Consider the following 18,644-nt stretch of genomic DNA (forward strand, 5'->3'; position numbering starts at 1 on the left):
TTCTTGTCTACTCTACCTGGTGTGTGTGTGTGTGTGTTCCCAGCCACCCACCTGCAGGTTGTCGTCCTCACTGACCAGCTCCTTCGGGGGGAACAGGTCTTTGGCTTGGATGTACTCCAGACTGGGTGGTCCCTCTTCACCCTGGAAGACAAGCAGGTGACATGTCAGCACACATGCACATAGTAACAAAAACAGTACAGCACCACTTTACCAGATCAAAACAGTACAGCACCACTTCACCAGGTCAAACAAGGTACAGCACCACTTTACCAGGTCAAAAACAGTACAGCACCACTTTACCTGGTCAAAAACAGTACAGCACCACTTTACCAGGTCAAACACTGTACAGCACCACTTTACCAGGTCAAACACTGTACAGCACCACTTCACCAGGTCAAAAACAGTACAGCACCACTTTACCAGGTCAAACAAGGTACAGCACCACTTTACCTGGTCAAAAACAGTACAGCACCACTTCACCAGGTCAAAAACAGTACAGCACCACTTTACCAGGTCAAACACAGTACAGCACCACTTTACCAGATCAAAACAGTACAGCACCACTTTACCAGGTCAAACAAGGTACAGCACCACTTTACCAGGTCAAAAACAGTACAGCACCACTTTACCTGGTCAAAAACAGTACAGCACCACTTTACCAGGTCAAACACTGTACAGCACCACTTTACCAGGTCAAACACTGTACAGCACCACTTTACCAGGTCAAAACAGTACAGCACCACTTTACCAGGTCAAAAACAGTACAGCACCACTTCACCAGGTCAAACAAGGTACAGCACCACTTTACCAGGTCAAAAACAGTACAGCACCACTTTACCTGGTCAAAAACAGTACAGCACCACTTCACCAGGTCAAAAACAGTACAGCACCACTTTACCAGGTCAAACACAGTACAGCACCACTTTACCAGGTCAAAAACAGTACAGCACCACTTTACCAGGTCAAAAACAGTACAGCACCACTTTACCAGGTCAAAAACAGTACAGCACCACTTTACCAGGTCAAACACTGTACAGCACCACTTTACCAGGTCAAACACTGTACAGCACCACTTTACCAGGTCAAACACAGTACAGCACCACTTTACCAGGTCAAACACTGTACAGCACCACTTTACCAGGTCAAACACAGTACAGCACCACTTTACCAGGTCAAAAACAGTACAGCACCACTTTACCAGGTCAAACACCGTACAGCACCACTTTACCAGGTCAAACACCGTACAGCACCACTTTACCAGGTCAAACACAGTACAGCCCCACTTTACCAGGTCAAAAACAGTACAGCACCACTTTACCAGGTCAAAAACAGTACAGCACCACTTTACCAGGTCAAACACTGTACAGCACCACTTTACCAGGTCAAACACCGTACAGCACCACTTTACCAGGTCAAACACAGTACAGCACCACTTCACCAGGTCAAACACAGTACAGCACCACTTTACCAGGTCAAACACCGTACAGCACCACTTCACCAGGTCAAACACAGTACAGCACCACTTTACCAGATCAAACACCGTACAGCACCACTTTACCAGGTCAAAAACAGTACAGCACCACCACTAGGAATACCCAGGATAGGATAAAGTAATCCTTCTCACCCCCCCCCCCCCTTAAATGATTTAGATGCACTATTGTAAAGTGGCTGTTCCACTGGATGTCAGAAGGTGAATTCACCAATTTGTAAGTCGCTCTGGATAAGAGCGTCTGCTAAATGACTTAAATGTAAATGTAATGTTTACCAGATCAAAAACAGTACAGCACCACTTTACCAGATCAAAAACAGTACAGCACCACTTTACCTGGTCAAAAACAGTACAGCACCACTTTACCAGGTCAAACACTGTACAGCACCACTTTACCAGGTCAAACACTGTACAGCACCACTTCACCAGGTCAAAAACAGTACAGCACCACTTTACCAGGTCAAACAAGGTACAGCACCACTTTACCAGGTCAAAAACAGTACAGCACCACTTTACCAGGTCAAAAACAGTACAGCACCACTTTACCAGGTCAAAAACAGTACAGCACCACTTTACCAGGTCAAACACTGTACAGCACCACTTTACCAGGTCAAACACAGTACAGCACCACTTTACCAGGTCAAACACTGTACAGCACCACTTTACCAGGTCAAACACTGTACAGCACCACTTTACCAGGTCAAACACAGTACAGCACCACTTTACCAGGTCAAAAACAGTACAGCACCACTTTACCAGGTCAAACACCGTACAGCACCACTTTACCAGGTCAAACACCGTACAGCACCACTTTACCAGGTCAAACACAGTACAGCCCCACTTTACCAGATCAAACACCGTACAGCACCACTTTACCAGGTCAAAAACAGTACAGCACCACCACTAGGAATACCCAGGATAGGATAAAGTAATCCTTCTCACCCCCCTTAAATGATTTAGATGCACTATTGTAAAGTGGCTGTTCCACTGGATGTCAGAAGGTGAATTCACCAATTTGTAAGTCGCTCTGGATAAGAGCGTCTGCTAAATGACTTAAATGTAAATGTAATGTTTACCAGATCAAAAACAGTACAGCACCACTTTACCAGATCAAAAACAGTACAGCACCACTTTACCTGGTCAAAAACAGTACAGCACCACTTTACCAGGTCAAACACTGTACAGCACCACTTTACCAGGTCAAACACTGTACAGCACCACTTCACCAGGTCAAAAACAGTACAGCACCACTTTACCAGGTCAAACAAGGTACAGCACCACTTTACCAGGTCAAAAACAGTACAGCACCACTTTACCAGGTCAAAAACAGTACAGCACCACTTTACCAGGTCAAAAACAGTACAGCACCACTTTACCAGGTCAAACACTGTACAGCACCACTTTACCAGGTCAAACACTGTACAGCACCACTTTACCAGGTCAAACACAGTACAGCACCACTTTACCAGGTCAAACACTGTACAGCACCACTTTACCAGGTCAAACACAGTACAGCACCACTTTACCAGGTCAAAAACAGTACAGCACCACTTTACCAGGTCAAACACCGTACAGCACCACTTTACCAGGTCAAACACCGTACAGCACCACTTTACCAGGTCAAACACAGTACAGCCCCACTTTACCAGATCAAACACCGTACAGCACCACTTTACCAGGTCAAAAACAGTACAGCACCACCACTAGGAATACCCAGGATAGGATAAAGTAATCCTTCTCACCCCCCCCCCCTTAAATGATTTAGATGCACTATTGTAAAGTGGCTGTTCCACTGGATGTCAGAAGGTGAATTCACCAATTTGTAAGTCGCTCTGGATAAGAGCGTCTGCTAAATGACTTAAATGTAAATGTAATGTTTACCAGATCAAAAACAGTACAGCACCACTTTACCAGATCACAAACAGAACGCACTAGAACAGAGGCTTCAATCAAAATCGTCGCTCGCTCAGGAAAAGGTCAATAAAGCCCCCCCCCCCCCCAACTACCTCCCTTCACTGGAGTCTCTTTCCAGATCCTACGTGAGCATCTGTATGGTAATCTGCCGTCTCAGCGGAGGAAGCGCGTCCACAGGCGTCACGTAGCAGATGAAACATTGACCGTGATCGACCTCGGATAATAAGACCTCCGCATCAGATGGACTCCAAGTCCCAAATGGGACCCGAATCCCTTTTTTTGGTGCACTACTTTAGACCAGGTCCCATAGAAAGTAGTGCACTAAATAGGTAGTAGGGTACCATTTGCGATGCATTGTGGTAGTGGTGGAGGGTGAATTGGCAGACAACAGGAGGAGCGATGTGGTGTGGTGCAGGCCAGGCAATATCTTTCAAGCCCATAACCCCTCAAAATAGAATGCCTTCCCTGTTCTAGGTCATAGAAAATAATAAGAATATATATTATAGAATTAGAAGAAGGGTTATTGTTTGGTTGCGAAATTTGGCAATAAAGCACCAATGTCTTTTTCCTCAGTTACAACAGGCTTCGGGACTCTGTTACGGTCGAACGTCAAACATTTACTCAGCACAGTGCCAGCAATCTTTGACGCATGGTGTTACACAGGCTTCAGCAAACAGAGGAATGAAGGACGGGACACAGTCAGTACACCACCAACACACCCAGCAGGTCACCTATATTTTATTTTATTTTATCTTTATTTAACTAGGCAAGTCAGTTAAGAACAAATTCTTATTTTCAATGATGGCCTAGGAACAGTGGGTTAACTGCCTGTTCAGGGGCAGAACGACAGATTTGTATCTTGTCAGCTTGGGGATTTGAAATTGCAACCTTCTGGTTACTAGTCCAACGCTCTAACCACAAGGCTACCCTGCCACCCCTACACTCCAACCACTAGGCTACCCTGCCGCCCTTACGCTCCAACCACTAGGCTACCCTGCCGACCCTACGCTCTAACCACTAGACTACCTGCCGCCCATACACTCTAACCACTAGGCTACCCTGCCGACCCTACGCTCTAACCACTAGGCTACCTGCCGCCCATACACTCTAACCACTAGACTACCTGCCGCCCCTACACTCTAACCACTAGACTACCTGCCGCCCCTACACTCTAACCACTAGGCTACCTACCGCCCCTACACTCTAACCACTAGGCCACCTACCGCCCCTACGCTCTAACCACTAGGCTACCTACCGCCCCTACACTCTAACCACTAGGCTACCTACCACCCCTACACTCTAACCACTAGGCTACCTGCCACCGCGGGGAAGCTGGTAGCACCAACACACCCAGCAGGTCACCCAACGGAGAAGCTGGCACCACCAACACACCCAGCAGGTCACCTAACGGGGAAGCTGGCACCACCAACACACCCAGCAGGTCACCTAACGGGGAAGCTGGCACCACCAACACACCCAGCAGGTCACCTAACGGGGAAGCCCTTCATCAATGAAGATGTTAGTGCGTGAGAAGAATGAGGATCGTGATCCTCAAGTTCTTCATAACAAAATCTGTTTGTTTTTTTGTAAGCATTTGTTTTTATAAAAAAAAGGTGACTACGGGTGTAGCTACAGGAAGAAAATAAAAATAACAATGGCATGGAACTATATTTTACTATCAATTTCCATCAATTGGATTACCCCTCCTAGTCTATCTAGTCATTTTTCAAATCATTCAGGTTTGGTAGATTATACTGTTGCACGCAAACACTTCCTGGCCCTGGGCCCATGGTTGTTCAGGCACTGGTTACAATGTATCACTGGTTAAACGTCTGCCTGAACACTCCCGTAAAAAGGTCTGTGTGGCTCAGTCGGTAGAGCATGGCGCTTGCAACGCCAAGCGTCGTGGGTTCAACGCCAAGCGTCGTGGGTTCGATTCCCGCTGGGACCACCCATATGTAAAAGTAGTGGCCCCAGCCGACTTGTAAGTCGCTTTGGACAAAAGCGTCTGCTAAATGGGATATATTATTATTATTATTATTATTATTAGGTCTGCAGGGGGGAGCCGCGAGAGCAACCCAGTTTGCTACAGTGACAGAAAATATTTCAACATGCAAATATGATGAGATGCAACGTTTAATTATTGGAAATATCAGACTCCATTTAACTCCATCGTCGGTTCTTTCTGAGGGCTTAAAAAAAAAAAAATCAGGGGACTTGTCCCTGAAAATCCACAGAGGAAAATCTGTGTGAGCAGCAGGAGGACACAATCCTCTCGTCATTAATCTCTCCCTCCTCCCTCGATTCCAGCGGTCTCAGGTGCCCGCCTACCTTCCTTCATCTCTCCACCTCTGCCCTGGCTCAGACACACTGGGGACGGGACGAGAGGACCCTCTGTGCAGTCTGCACCACAGCCAGACCAGACACATCAACACGAGGATCTTTACTCATCGTGCTGCATGGTGATTCATAGCAGACAAGAATCAAAATGGCAGTACGGTCATTGTGCTTCATCACCTGTTTACATGCCCACCAAGCCTACATTATTATCAGCCGTTGTGAAAGTGACAAGCCCCCCCCCCCCACACGGTTTTTCATGCAGACGTCCTCCTGCATACTGCCATGTGGATCCAGAGGGGACGTCTGCCATTACTGGCACCAACCCAACACAGAACCCGAAAACCATGGTTCACTGGTCAGGCTGGTTCACTGGTCAGGCTGGTCAGGCTGGTTCACTGGTCAGGCTGGTTCACTGGTCAGGCTGGTTCACTGGTCAGGCTGGTTCACTGGTCAGGCTGGTTCACTGGTCAGGCTGGTCAGGCTGGTTCACTGGTCAGGCTGGTTCACTGGTCAGGCTGGTTCACTGGTCAGGCTGGTCCACTGGTCAGGCTGGTCCACTGGTCAGGCTGGTTCACTGGTCAGGCTGGTTCACTGGTCAGGCTGGTCCACTGGTCAGGCTGGTCAGGCTGGTCCACTGGTCAGGCTGGTCCACTGGACAGGCTGGTCCACTGGTCAGGCTGGTTCACTGGTCAGGCTGGTCCACTGGTCAGGCTGGTCCACTGGTCAGGCTGGTCCACTGGTCAGGCTGGTCAGGCTGGTTCACTGGTCAGTCTGGTTCACTGGTCAGGCTGGTCCACTGGTCAGGCTGGTCCACTGGTCAGGCTGGTCCACTGGTCAGGCTGGTCAGGCTGGTTCACTGGTCAGTCTGGTCCACTGGTCAGGCTGGTCCACTGGTCAGGCTGGTCCACTGGTCAGGCTGGTCCACTGGTCAGGCTGGTCAGGCTGGTCCACTGGTCAGGCTGGTCCACTGGACAGGCTGGTCCACTGGTCAGGCTGGTTCACTGGTCAGGCTGGTTCACTGGTCAGGCTGGTCCACTGGTCAGGCTGGTTCACTGGTCAGGCTGGTTCACTGGTCAGGCTGGTCAGGCTGATTCACTGGTCAGGCTGGTCAGGCTGATTCACTGGTCAGGCTGGTCAGGCTGATTCACTGGTCAGGCTGGTCCACTGGACAGGCTGGTCAGGCTGGTTCACTGGTCAGGCTGGTTCACTGGTCAGGCTGCTTCACTGGTCAGGCTGGTTCAGTCATGTAACAGACTGTGCCAGTATTAACACCGTCTCCCCCTGTTTTAAAGAACCAGCAAGAGCCTGAGGGGATGACAGTGGAAGCAGTACCTGCTACGTTGATATGACATGTAGATGACCTTGTTAACTACGGTGTGCAGGGGAGGGGGGGCTCTCTTGGCTTTGGGTTACAGATGGTACAGGGATGTGGGGTGATGGTACGGTTATGTGGGGTGATGGTACAGGAATGTGGGGTGATGGTACAGAGATGTGGGGTGATGGTACAGAGATGTGGGGTGATGGTACAGGAATGTGGGCTGATGGTACAGGAATGTGGGCTGATGGTACAGGAATGTGGGGTGATGGTACAGAGATGTGGGGTGATGGTACAGAGATGTGGGGTGATGGTACAGGGATGTGGGGTGATGGTACAGGGATGTGGGGTGATGGTACAGGGATGTGGGGTGATGGTACAGGGATGTGGGGTGATGGTACAGGGATGTGGGGTGATGGTACAGGGATGTGGGGTGATGGTACAGAGATGTGGGGTGATGGTACAGGGATGTGGGGTGATGGTACAGGGATGTGGGGTGATGGTACAGGGATGTGGGGTGATGGTACAGGGATGTGGGGTGATGGTACAGGGATGTGGGGTGATGGTACAGGGATGTGGGGTGATGGTACAGAGATGTGGGGTGATGGTACAGAGATGTGATGGTACAGGGATGTGGGGTGATGGTGCAGGGATGTGGGGTGATGGTACAGGGATGTGGGGTGATGGTACAGGGATGTGGGGTGATGGTACAGGGATGTGGGGTGATGGTACAGGGATGTGGGGTGATGGTACAGAGATGTGGGGTGATGGTACAGAGATGTGGGGTGATGGTACAGAGATGTGGGGTGATGGTACAGAGATGTGATGGTACAGGGATGTGGGGTGATGGTGCAGGGATGTGGGGTGATGGTACAGGGATGTGGGGTGATGGTACAGGGATGTGGGGTGATGGTACAGGGATGTGGGGTGATGGTACAGGGATGTGGGGTGATGGTACAGAGATGTGGGGTGATGGTACAGAGATGTGGGGTGATGGTACAGAGATGTGGGGTGATGGTACAGGGATGTGGGGTGATGGTACAGGGATGTGGGGTGATGGTACAGGGATGTGGGGTGATGGTACAGGGATGTGGGGTGATGGTACAGAGATGTGGGGTGATGGTACAGAGATGTGGGGTGATGGTACAGAGATGTGGGGTGATGGTTCAGAGATGTGGGGTGATGGTACAGAGATGTGGGGTGATGGTACAGGGATGTGGGGTGATGGTACAGGGATGTGGGGTGATGGTACAGGGATGTGGGGTGATGGTACAGAGATGTGGGGTGATGGTACAGAGATGTGGGGTGATGGTACAGGGATGTGGGGTGATGGTACAGAGATGTGGGGTGATGGTACAGGGATGTGGGGTGATGGTACAGGGATGTGGGGTGATGGTACAGAGATGTGGGGTGATGGTACAGAGATGTGGGGTGATGGTACAGGGATGTGGGGTGATGGTACAGAGATGTGGGGTGATGGTACAGAGATGTGGGGTGATGGTACAGAGATGTGGGGTGATGGTACAGAGATGTGGGGTGATGGTACAGAGATGTGGGGTGATGGTACAGAGATGTGGGGTGATGGTACAGAGATGTGGGGTGATGGTACAGGGATAAGGGGTGATGGTACAGGGATGTGGGGTGATGGTACAGAGATGTGGGGTGATGGTAGAGATGTGGGGTGCAGCAGACGAAGTGTGGCCATTATCATGTTAAACTGGAGTAATGACATACAGTACAAGTCAAAAGTTTAGACACACCTCCTCACTGGGGCGGCAGGGTAGCCTAGTGGTTAGAGCATTGGACTAGTAACCGAAAGGTTGCAAGTTCAAATCCCCGAGCTGACAAGGTACAAATCTGTCGTTCTGCCCCTGAACGGGCAGTTAACCCACTGTTCCTAGGCCGTCATTGAAAATAAGAATTTGTTCTTAACTGACTTGCCTGGTTAAATAAAGGTAAAATTAAAAAACAAAACTATAAAATAACCCATATGGGGGAGGGGAAAAAAAAAAGTGTTAAACAAATCAAAGTTGATTTTATATTTGTGATTCTTCAAAGTAGCCACTCTTTGCCTTGACAGCTTTGCACACACTTGACATTCTCTCAACCAGCTTCATGAGGTAGTCACCTGGAATGGATTTCAATTAACAGGTGTGCCTTGTTAAAACACACACACTTGGCATTCTCTCAACCACTCACTACACGGAGAAGTGCCAGACCTTAGCTATAAATTACTGTGTAAGGAATGGCTACACAGCACCCTCTCACAGAGATGTAATACCAGGCTCAAGGAGGGGGCAGTGAACTAGCCAACACGCACAAAACACAGGCAGGCAGGGGATAATACAGCAGTCTAGCTGTTCATTTTTATCTTCTTCCTTCCTGCATCTTCTTCTGTGGTGGATGAGTTGGCCACGTTCAGTAGCTGGACGTAGTGACTTAGTATCCCTGCTCGACTCAGCACTCCCCTCGTCAGTCTTCCCAGCATACAGTGTACTTTCGCTGGTGAATGGGCCAGCAACTGTCGGCTGGCGCAGGCTCCCGTCCCATTAATACTGCACTAAAAACTCATAACAGGGACGCGCCTCGATCAGACCCGACAGGGTCATTGCATCAATGCTACATAGTACAATTCTGCAGTGCCCTCTTTTTTCATTACGTAATCCAACATGTTTAGTGTGCATTTAAAAAAATGTGATCGTCATTGCAAAGAAAAAGGCACGTCATTCGCATAGGCTACCACAGAGAGGGAAACGCTACCACAGAGAGGGAAACGCTACCCCAGAGAGGGAAACGCTACCCCAGAGAGGGAAACGCTACCCCAGAGAGGGAAACGCTACCCCAGAGAGCGAAACGCTACCCCAGAGAGCGAAACGCTACCCCAGAGAGCGAAACGCTACCCCAGAGAGCGAAACGCTACCCCAGAGAGCGAAACGCTACCACAGAGAGCGAAACGCTACCCCAGAGAGCGAAACGCTACCCCAGAGAGCGAAACGCTACCACAGAGAGGGAAACGCTACCACAGAGAGCGAAACGCTACCAGAGAGCGAAACGCTACCACAGAGAGGGAAACGCTACCACAGAGAGGGAAACGCTACCACAGTGCGTTCTCAATATTAATAACCCATTTATCTCTCCATGCAAATCGTCCTCCTAAAAAAAGGTAGGCTATATCCTATATGCCAAATGTAGCGCAAGACAATGTTAAAGAGTCACTGTGTCACTACTTTAGTAGCCATTAGGTGCTAGAGCAGGTGTGTGTGTGTGTGTGTGGTCCAATTAAATAGAGTAGGGGGTAGCTGCCTGCGTGGGGAAGCACAGGGACATTATCTGTTCATGGAAATGTGCTTCATAAATAGAATTACGCTATAGTTTACTACATTGCCTAAAAAATATAAAAAATATTGATCACCCATATTTGTATTTTTCTGAAAATCTTCCCCTGTGTAAGTCTCCCCAACTCTGCCCTCTTCAAACTACAGTAGGTCTAGTGCATTGGCTGATATAGGCCAGTAATACCGCTTGGGACAGGTTCTTGCGGTAGCGGGCGGGAGTCGGACAGAAAGCCCAGCGGGTGTGGGCAGGTGCGGTATGAAAAGCTGGGGGAAGTGGGATGAATAAATCAAACCTCTACCATACCGGACTAGAGATAGAGGAGAGAGAAAAACGCTCGGCCTCGGTCCCAACAGGCAAAGCCCGGAAGAACAGAGTCTGTTGTACGGCTGTGACCTGACGAGCCAACAATGTAATTTTGCTTCGTCACTGCTGTTCTAAAAGCCCCCACATTGGGATGTCCCTACGGCTCTTAAAAACAATGGCGTTCAAATCCCTTAGAGTGACTGAGACTCCATTTACAGGAATTACTGCGCGAGCACACACACACACACACACACAGACCGGTAAGTCAGGCCCAGACAGGTATTCACAGACTGGTAGTCAGGCCCAGACAGGTATTCACAGACTGGTAGTCAGGCCCAGACCGGTATTCACAGACCGGTAAGTCAGGCCCAGACAGGTATTCACAGACCAGTAGTCAGGCCCAGACAGGTATTCACAGACCGGTAAGTCAGGCCCAGACAGGTATTCACAGACTGGTAGTCAGGCCCAGACAGGTATTCACAGACTGGTAGTCAGGCCCAGACAGGTATTCACAGACTGGTAGTCAGGCCCAGACCGGTATTCACAGACCGGTAGTCAGGCCCAGACAGGTATTCACAGACCAGTAGTCAGACACAGACTGGTAGTCAGGCCCAGACAGGTATTCACAGACCAGTAGTCAGGCCCAGACTGGTATTCACAGACCGGTAGTCAGGCCCAGACTGGTATTCACAGACTGGTAGTCAGGCCCAGACTGGTATTCACAGACTGGTAGTCAGGCCCAGACAGGTATTCACAGACCAGTAGTCAGGCCCAGACAGGTATTCACAGACTGGTAAGTCAGGCCCAGACAGGTATTCACAGACCGGTAGTCAGGCCCAGACTGGTATTCACAGACTGGTAAATCAGGCAAAAACAGACAAAGGAAAGGCATACGAACATGTGTCGCCATCCTGAATAAATCTGAATGAGTGTGGTTGCTATGGAAACAAAAATCTCCCCCCTCCTCTTGCTAGATTCTCACCCAATTCTTCCTTGGAAACAAAGTGCAGTCGTGTCGTTCCTCGTCGGGAGACTGGTGCTTTCAACCTAATCTGACTAGGGCTTTGTGGCTGGATTAGAATTCCCTGGATTATTCCAGAACCCCTGCATTAGTATTGTGTACTGTATTTATCAGTGAGTGAGTGACTGAGTGACTGAGTGACTGAGTGACTGAGTGACTGAGTGAGTGACTGAGTGAGTGACTGAGTGACTGAGTGACTGAGTGACTGAGTGAGTGACTGAGTGAGTGACTGAGTGACTGAGTGAGTGACTGAGTGACTGAGTGAGTACGCACCTCTAGGAGATGACGTCTCTGCGGTTTGAAGGTTATGAACTCAGCAGAAAAAGAAAAGTCAACTGCATTTATCTTCAGAAAACTTAACGTGTGTAAATATTTGTATGAACATAAAAAGATTCAACAACTGAGACAAACGGAAAAGGTGACTAACAGAAATGGAATAATGTTTCCCTGAACAAAGGGGGGGGGGGGGGGGGTCAAAATCAAAAGTCAGTATCTGGTGTGGCCACCAGCTGCAGTAAATACTGCAGTGCATCTCCTCCTCATTGAGTTCTAACTCTTCCTCCAAGGCACCTGTAAAGTCCCGGACATTTCTGGGGGGGAATGGCCCTAGCCCTCACCCTCCGATCCAACAGGTCCCAGACGTGCTCAATGGGATTGAGATCCGGGCTCTTCGCTGGCCATGGCAGAACACTGACATTCCTGTCTTGCAGGAAATCACACACAGAATGAGCAGTATGGCTGGTGGCATTGTCATGCTGGAGGGTCATGTCAGGATGAGCCTGCAGGAAGGGTACCACATGAGGGAGGAAGATGTCTTCCCTGTAACGCGGTAGGTAGCCTAGTGGTTAGAGTGTAGAGGAGGCAGGTAGCCTAGTGGTTAGAGTGTAGAGGAGGCAGGTGGCCTAGTGGTTAGAGTGAAGAGGCGGCAGGGTAGCCTAGTGGTTAGAGTGTAGGGGCGGCAGGTAGCCTAGTGGTTAGAGTGTAGGGACGGCAGGTAGCCTAGTGGTTAAAGTGTAGGGACGGCAGGTAGCCTAGTGGTTAGAGTGTAGGGGCGGCAGGTAGCCTAGTGGTTAGAGTGTAGGGGCGGCAGGTAGCCTAGTGGTTAGAGTGTAGGGGCGGCAGGTAGCCTAGTGGTTAGAGTGTAGGGGCGGCAGGTAGCCTAGTGGTTAGAGTGTAGGGGCGGCAGGTAGCCTAGTGGTTAGAGTGTAGGGGGGGCAGGTAGTCTAGTGGTTAGAGCGTTGGACTAGTAATCGTAAGGTTGCGAGTTCAAACCCCCGAGCTGACAAGGTACAAATCTGTCGTTCTGCCCCTGAACAGGCAGTTGACCCACTGTTCCTAGGCCGTCATTGAAAATAAGAATTTGTTCTTAACTGACCTGCCTGGTTAAATAAAGATAAAATAACGCACAGCGTTGAGATTGCCTGCAATGACAACAAGTTCAGTGCGATGATACTGTGACACACCGCCCCACTGTGACACACCGCCCCACTGTGACACACGGCCCAGGTACAGGCCAGGGGCAGAAGGGGAGCTCTCCCAGGTGCAGGCCAGGGGCAGAAGGGGAGCCCTCCCAGGTGCAGGCCAGGGGCAGAAGGGGAGCCCTCCCAGGTACAGGCCAGGGGCAGAAGGGGAGCTCTCCCAGGTACAGGCCAGGGGCAGAAGGGGAGCTCTCCCGGGTGCAGGCAGAAGGGGAGCTCTCCCAGGTGCAGGCCAGGGGCAGAAGGGGAGCTCTCCCAGGTGCAGGCCAGGGGCAGAAGGGGAGCTCTCCCAGGTGCAGGCCAGGGGCAGAAGGGGAGCTCTCCCAGGTGCAGGCCAGGGGCACAAGGTGAACTCTCCCAGGTACAGGCCAGGGGCAGAAGGGGAGCTCTCCCGGGTGCAGGCCAGGGGCAGAGAGGGAGAGCTCCAGTTGCACTCCTTCTGATTCACTTAGACAACACAGAGGACAGAGAGCTAGAATTGCACCTGATTCTTGGAAACAAAAACGAATCAATTACATTAGAATTTTTTGGCTCAATTTGGCAAAATGAATGAAACAAACATGACCAAGTCAGAGGAAGAGGAGGAGAGATGGATGGGGACTGGAGTTTTTTTTAAATCATTTATTGGTATGCCAAAATAAATGTTTGATTCAAAGCTAGCAGATGAGTGCTAGAAACTTAACTCTGGAAATAATTTGTGTTGGCAATACCAAAAGCTCTGGTACTGGTGCCAGCTTGGGACATTATGAAACCAACTATTCAGTTTCATAATGCAGCGCCTTAGCCAATCAGAGCTCACTATGGGCTTGTGAGTGGTTTTGGTGGGGGGGTTTGGAGAGCACACATGAGATTAACCTGAGGACCTTGGGCTTCTCCCTCCCTCCCCCTCCCTCCCTCCCTCCCTCCCTCAAAAAAATCTGTCCTCTCCTTCATTGCACTGATCTGATAAAAGTGGCCAGATTAAAGCCCGATGAGGAGAAGTGGCCTGATTAAAGCCTGATGAGAAGTGGCCTGATTAAAGCCCGATGAGGAGAAGTGGCCTGATTAAAGCCCGATGAGGAGACCTGGCCAGATAAAAGCCCGATGAGGAGAAGTGGCCTGATTAAAGCCTGATGAGGAGAAGTGGCCTGATTAAAGCCCGATGAGGAGAAGTGGCCTGATTAAAGCCCGATGAGGAGACCTGGCCAGATAAAAGCCCGATGAGGAGACCTGGCCAGATAAAAGCCCGATGAGGAGACCTGGCCAGATTAAAGCCCGATGAGGAGAAGTGGCCTGATTAAAGCCCGATGAGGAGAAGTGGCCAGATAAAAGCCCGATGAGGAGACCTGGCCAGATAAAAGCCCGATGAGGAGAAGTGGCCTGATTAAAGCCCGATGAGGAGACCTGGCCAGATAAAAGCCCGATGAGGAGAAGTGGCCTGATTAAAGCCCGATGAGGAGACCTGGCCAGATAAAAGCCTGATGAGGAGCTTCAACTATATTGTTTTCAAGACCTGTCAGGTCTTTTAAGTAACTGAGACAGAGACCCTGGCTCAGTACGGAGACTGATTACAAAGAAGACCAACCACTTCTCTCTCTCCCCTCCCCTCCCCCCTCCCCACCTCCCCTCTGCCACATGCCAGAGCAGAGAAACTGCAGACAGTGCACATCAGCAGCATCGAATAACAGAGAACAGTACCATCCAACCACCACCTGCTAACAGAGAACAGTACCATCCAACCACCACCTGCTAACAGAGAACAGTACCATCCAACCACCACCTGCTAACAGAGAACAGTACCATCCCACCACCACCTGCTAATAGAGAACAGTACCATCCAACCACCACCTGCTAACAGAGAACAGTACCATCCAACCACCACCTGCTAACAGAGAACAGTACCATCCCACCACCACCTGCTAACAGAGAACAGTACCATCCAACCACCACCTGCTAATAGAGAACAGTACCATCCAACCACCACCTGCTAACAGAGAACAGTACCATCCAACCACCACCTGCTAACAGAGAACAGTACCATCCAACCACCACCACCTACTAACAGAGAACAGTACCATCCAACCACCAGCTGCTAACAGAGAACAGTACCATCCAACCACCAGCTGCTAACAGAGAACAGTACCATCCAACCACCACCTGCTAATAGAGAACAGTACCATCCAACCACCAGCTGCTAACAGAGAACAGTACCATCCAACCACCAGCTGCTAACAGAGAACAGTACCATCCAACCACCAGCTGCTAACAGAGAACAGTACCATCCAACCACCACCTGCTAATAGAGAACAGTACCATCCAACCACCACCACCTGCTAACAGAGAACATTACCATCCAACCACCACCTGCTAACAGAGAACAGTACCATCCAACCACCACCTGCTAATAGAGAACAGTACCATCCAACCACCACCTGCTAACAGAGAACAGTACCATCCAACCACCACCTGCTAATAGAGAACAGTACCATCCAACCACCAGCTGCTAACAGAGAACAGTACCATCCAACCACCACCTGCTAACAGAGAACAGTACCATCCAACCACCACCTGCTAACAGAGAACAGTACCATCCAACCACCACCACCTGCTAACAGAGAACAGTACCATCCAACCACCACCACCTGCTAACAGAGAACAGTACCATCCAACCACCACCACCTGCTAACAGAGAACAGTACCATCCAACCACCACCACCTGCTAACAGAGAACAGTACCATCCAACCACCACCTGCTAATAGAGAACAGTACCATCCAACCACCACCTGCTAAAAGAGAACAGTACCATCCAACCACCACCTGCTAACAGAGAACAGTACCATCCTACCACCACCTGCTTGCCACTGCTGTAACATTAGTCATGTATTGTTCATATCCCTCACACGGTACATCCCTACAGCACGACTCAGATCAAGCGCTACTGCTCAGAGGCTAGCTACTACGCTAGCACAGTCCCTTTATTCTTAACTGGAGAGGCTAGGTACACTAGCACAGTCCCTTTATTCTTAACTGGAGAGGCTAGGTACACTAGCACAGTCCCTTTATTCTTAACTGGAGAGGCTAGGTACACTAGCACAGTCCCTTTATTCTTAACTGGAGAGGCTAGGTACACTAGCACAGTCCCTTTATTCTTAACTGGAGAGGCTAGGTACACTAGCACAGTCCCAGTCTCGCTTCTCCTCCTCTTACGTCGCTATAACACGACTCCTGCTGAATTAATACAACACAGCCTTCTCTAAGCCTGGCTAGGCTAGCACAGTCGCGCTATTCTCTACTGGAGAGGCAAGCCCAGTAGCTCCACTCTCTACTAGAGAGACTAGGTAGGCTAGCACAGTCGCGCTATTCTCTACTGGAGAGGCTAGGTAGGCTAGCACAGTCGCGCTATTCTCTACTGGAGAGGCTAGCCCAGTAGCTCCATTCTCTACTAGAGAGGCTAGGTAGGCTAGCACAGTCGCTCCCTTCTCTACAGGAGAGGCTAGGTAGGCTAGCACAGTCGCGCTATTCTCTACTGGAGAGGCAAGCCCAGTAGCTCCATTCTCTACTAGAGAGGCTAGGTAGGCTAGCACAGTCGCGCTATTCTCTACTGGAGAGGCTAGCCCAGTCGCTCCCTTCTCTACAGGAGAGGCTAGGTAGGCTAGCACAGTCGCGCTATTCTCTACTGGAGAGGCAAGCCCAGTAGCTCCATTCTCTACTAGAGAGGCTAGGTAGGCTAGCACAGTCGCTATTCTCTACTGGAGAGGCAAGCCCAGTAGCTCCATTCTCTACTAGAGAGGCTAGGTAGGCTAGCACAGTCGCGCTATTCTCTACTGGAGAGGCAAGCCCAGTAGCTCCATTCTCTACTAGAGAGGCTAGGTAGGCTAGCACAGTCGCGCTATTCTCTACTGGAGAGGCAAGCCCAGTAGCTCCATTCTCTACTAGAGAGGCTAGGTAGGCTAGCACAGTCGCGCTATTCTCTACTGGAGAGGCAAGCCCAGTAGCTCCATTCTCTACTAGAGAGGCTAGGTAGGCTAGCACAGTCACTTGATTCTCTACTGGAAAGGCTAGGTAGGCTAACCCAGTCGCTCCACTCTCTACTAGAGAGGCTAGGTAGGCTAACCCAGTCGCTCCACTCTCTACTAGAGAGGCTAGGTAGGCTAACCCAATCGCTCCACTCTCTACTAGAGAGGCTAGGTAGGCTAACCCAATCGCTCCACTCTCTACTAGAGAGGCTAACCCAGTCTCTCTACTAGAGAGGCTAGGTAGGCTAACCCAGTCGCTCCACTCTCTACTAGAGAGGTTAGGTAGGCTAACCCAGTCGCTCCACTCTCTACTAGAGAGGCTAGGTAGGCTAACCCAGTCGCTCCACTCTCTACTAGAGAGGCTAGGTAGGCTAGGCTAACAGTCACTTCTCTATTGGAGCTCTACCCCCCTGACATGGCTCCATGAGAACCGACAGACTCAGACTCAAAGCCCCCCCGCCCCCCCCGGGCCCCCCCTCTCCCAGGCGCACCCACAAACACACGCTGCACAGGAAGGAGAGTAGCACACACACACAAAAGAGATAGAAACTTCCACACAAAACACACGCACACAAGAATTTGAAAAAAAAGGGGCCATAGAGCCACTTACAAAGCAGTTGAGCAAAGAGCAGGCGACCCGGTCTGCCAGGCTCATGATGAGAGACAGGGCTGTTGCCAGACACACAGTCTACAGAGGAACATTAGCATGGAGGATGAAGCGAGCACCACGGGCCTGCATTACCCTCCTCACCATCCTCCTCCCTCCACTTCGCTTTGCCTCTCCCCACTCGTGCCCCAGGAGGTGCTCCGGGACAGTGGTGCGACACACCCCCAACCTCAGTCCTCCCCGCCCCCCACTCCCGCCCCCCCCCCCCAGAGAGAGGTGGATGAAAACAGAGTGAGGGAGAGCAGGTGCCTGGAAAGACCCCCTGTTGCTCAGACTGAGTCGGGAAGGAAGTGGATAGCCTGTAAGAACGACAGAGTCCACTGAAATAGTCCAGAAAGAGAAGAGGAGGAAGGAAAGGAAGAAGGGAAGCAGGCGGACCTACTAGACGTGACAGGAAGAGTGAGAATGCAGCATGAGAGAGAGGAGGGAAGGGAGAGCAAGAGAGAGAGGAGGGATTGCCTGATGCTAAGCTCCACCCATCACCATGCCATGCGCATCTCCTACCTCACCCAATCACGTGTTCTCTCCCTCCTCCCCCCCCCGCTATCACATCCTCCCTCCCTTCCCCACTCCATCCCTGTTCACCCTTCACCGAGATCCATCTCGTCGCAGGCAGGCAGCTTTCTCGCCAACGTGTCACAGCAGCGCAGCATGTACCACATCATCATGTACCACATCATCATGTACAACATCAGTATGTACCACATCAGCATGTACCACATCAGCATGTACCACATCAGCATGTACCACATCATTGTGTACAACATCAGCATGTACCACAGCAG

At 50.5% G+C, this 18,644-nt stretch overlaps 1 pseudogene; it reads right to left on the bottom strand.

The window, feature by feature from the left end:
- LOC135532270 (myotubularin-related protein 4-like) overlaps positions 1-17,996 on the bottom strand; it is a 93,931-nt pseudogene extending 75,935 nt beyond the window's left edge.
- Positions 17,997-18,644: the final 648 nt, after the last annotated feature.

This window comes from Oncorhynchus masou, unplaced genomic scaffold (assembly GCF_036934945.1).
Source record: "Oncorhynchus masou masou isolate Uvic2021 unplaced genomic scaffold, UVic_Omas_1.1 unplaced_scaffold_1794, whole genome shotgun sequence".
NCBI classification, from domain to species: domain Eukaryota; kingdom Metazoa; phylum Chordata; class Actinopteri; order Salmoniformes; family Salmonidae; genus Oncorhynchus; species Oncorhynchus masou.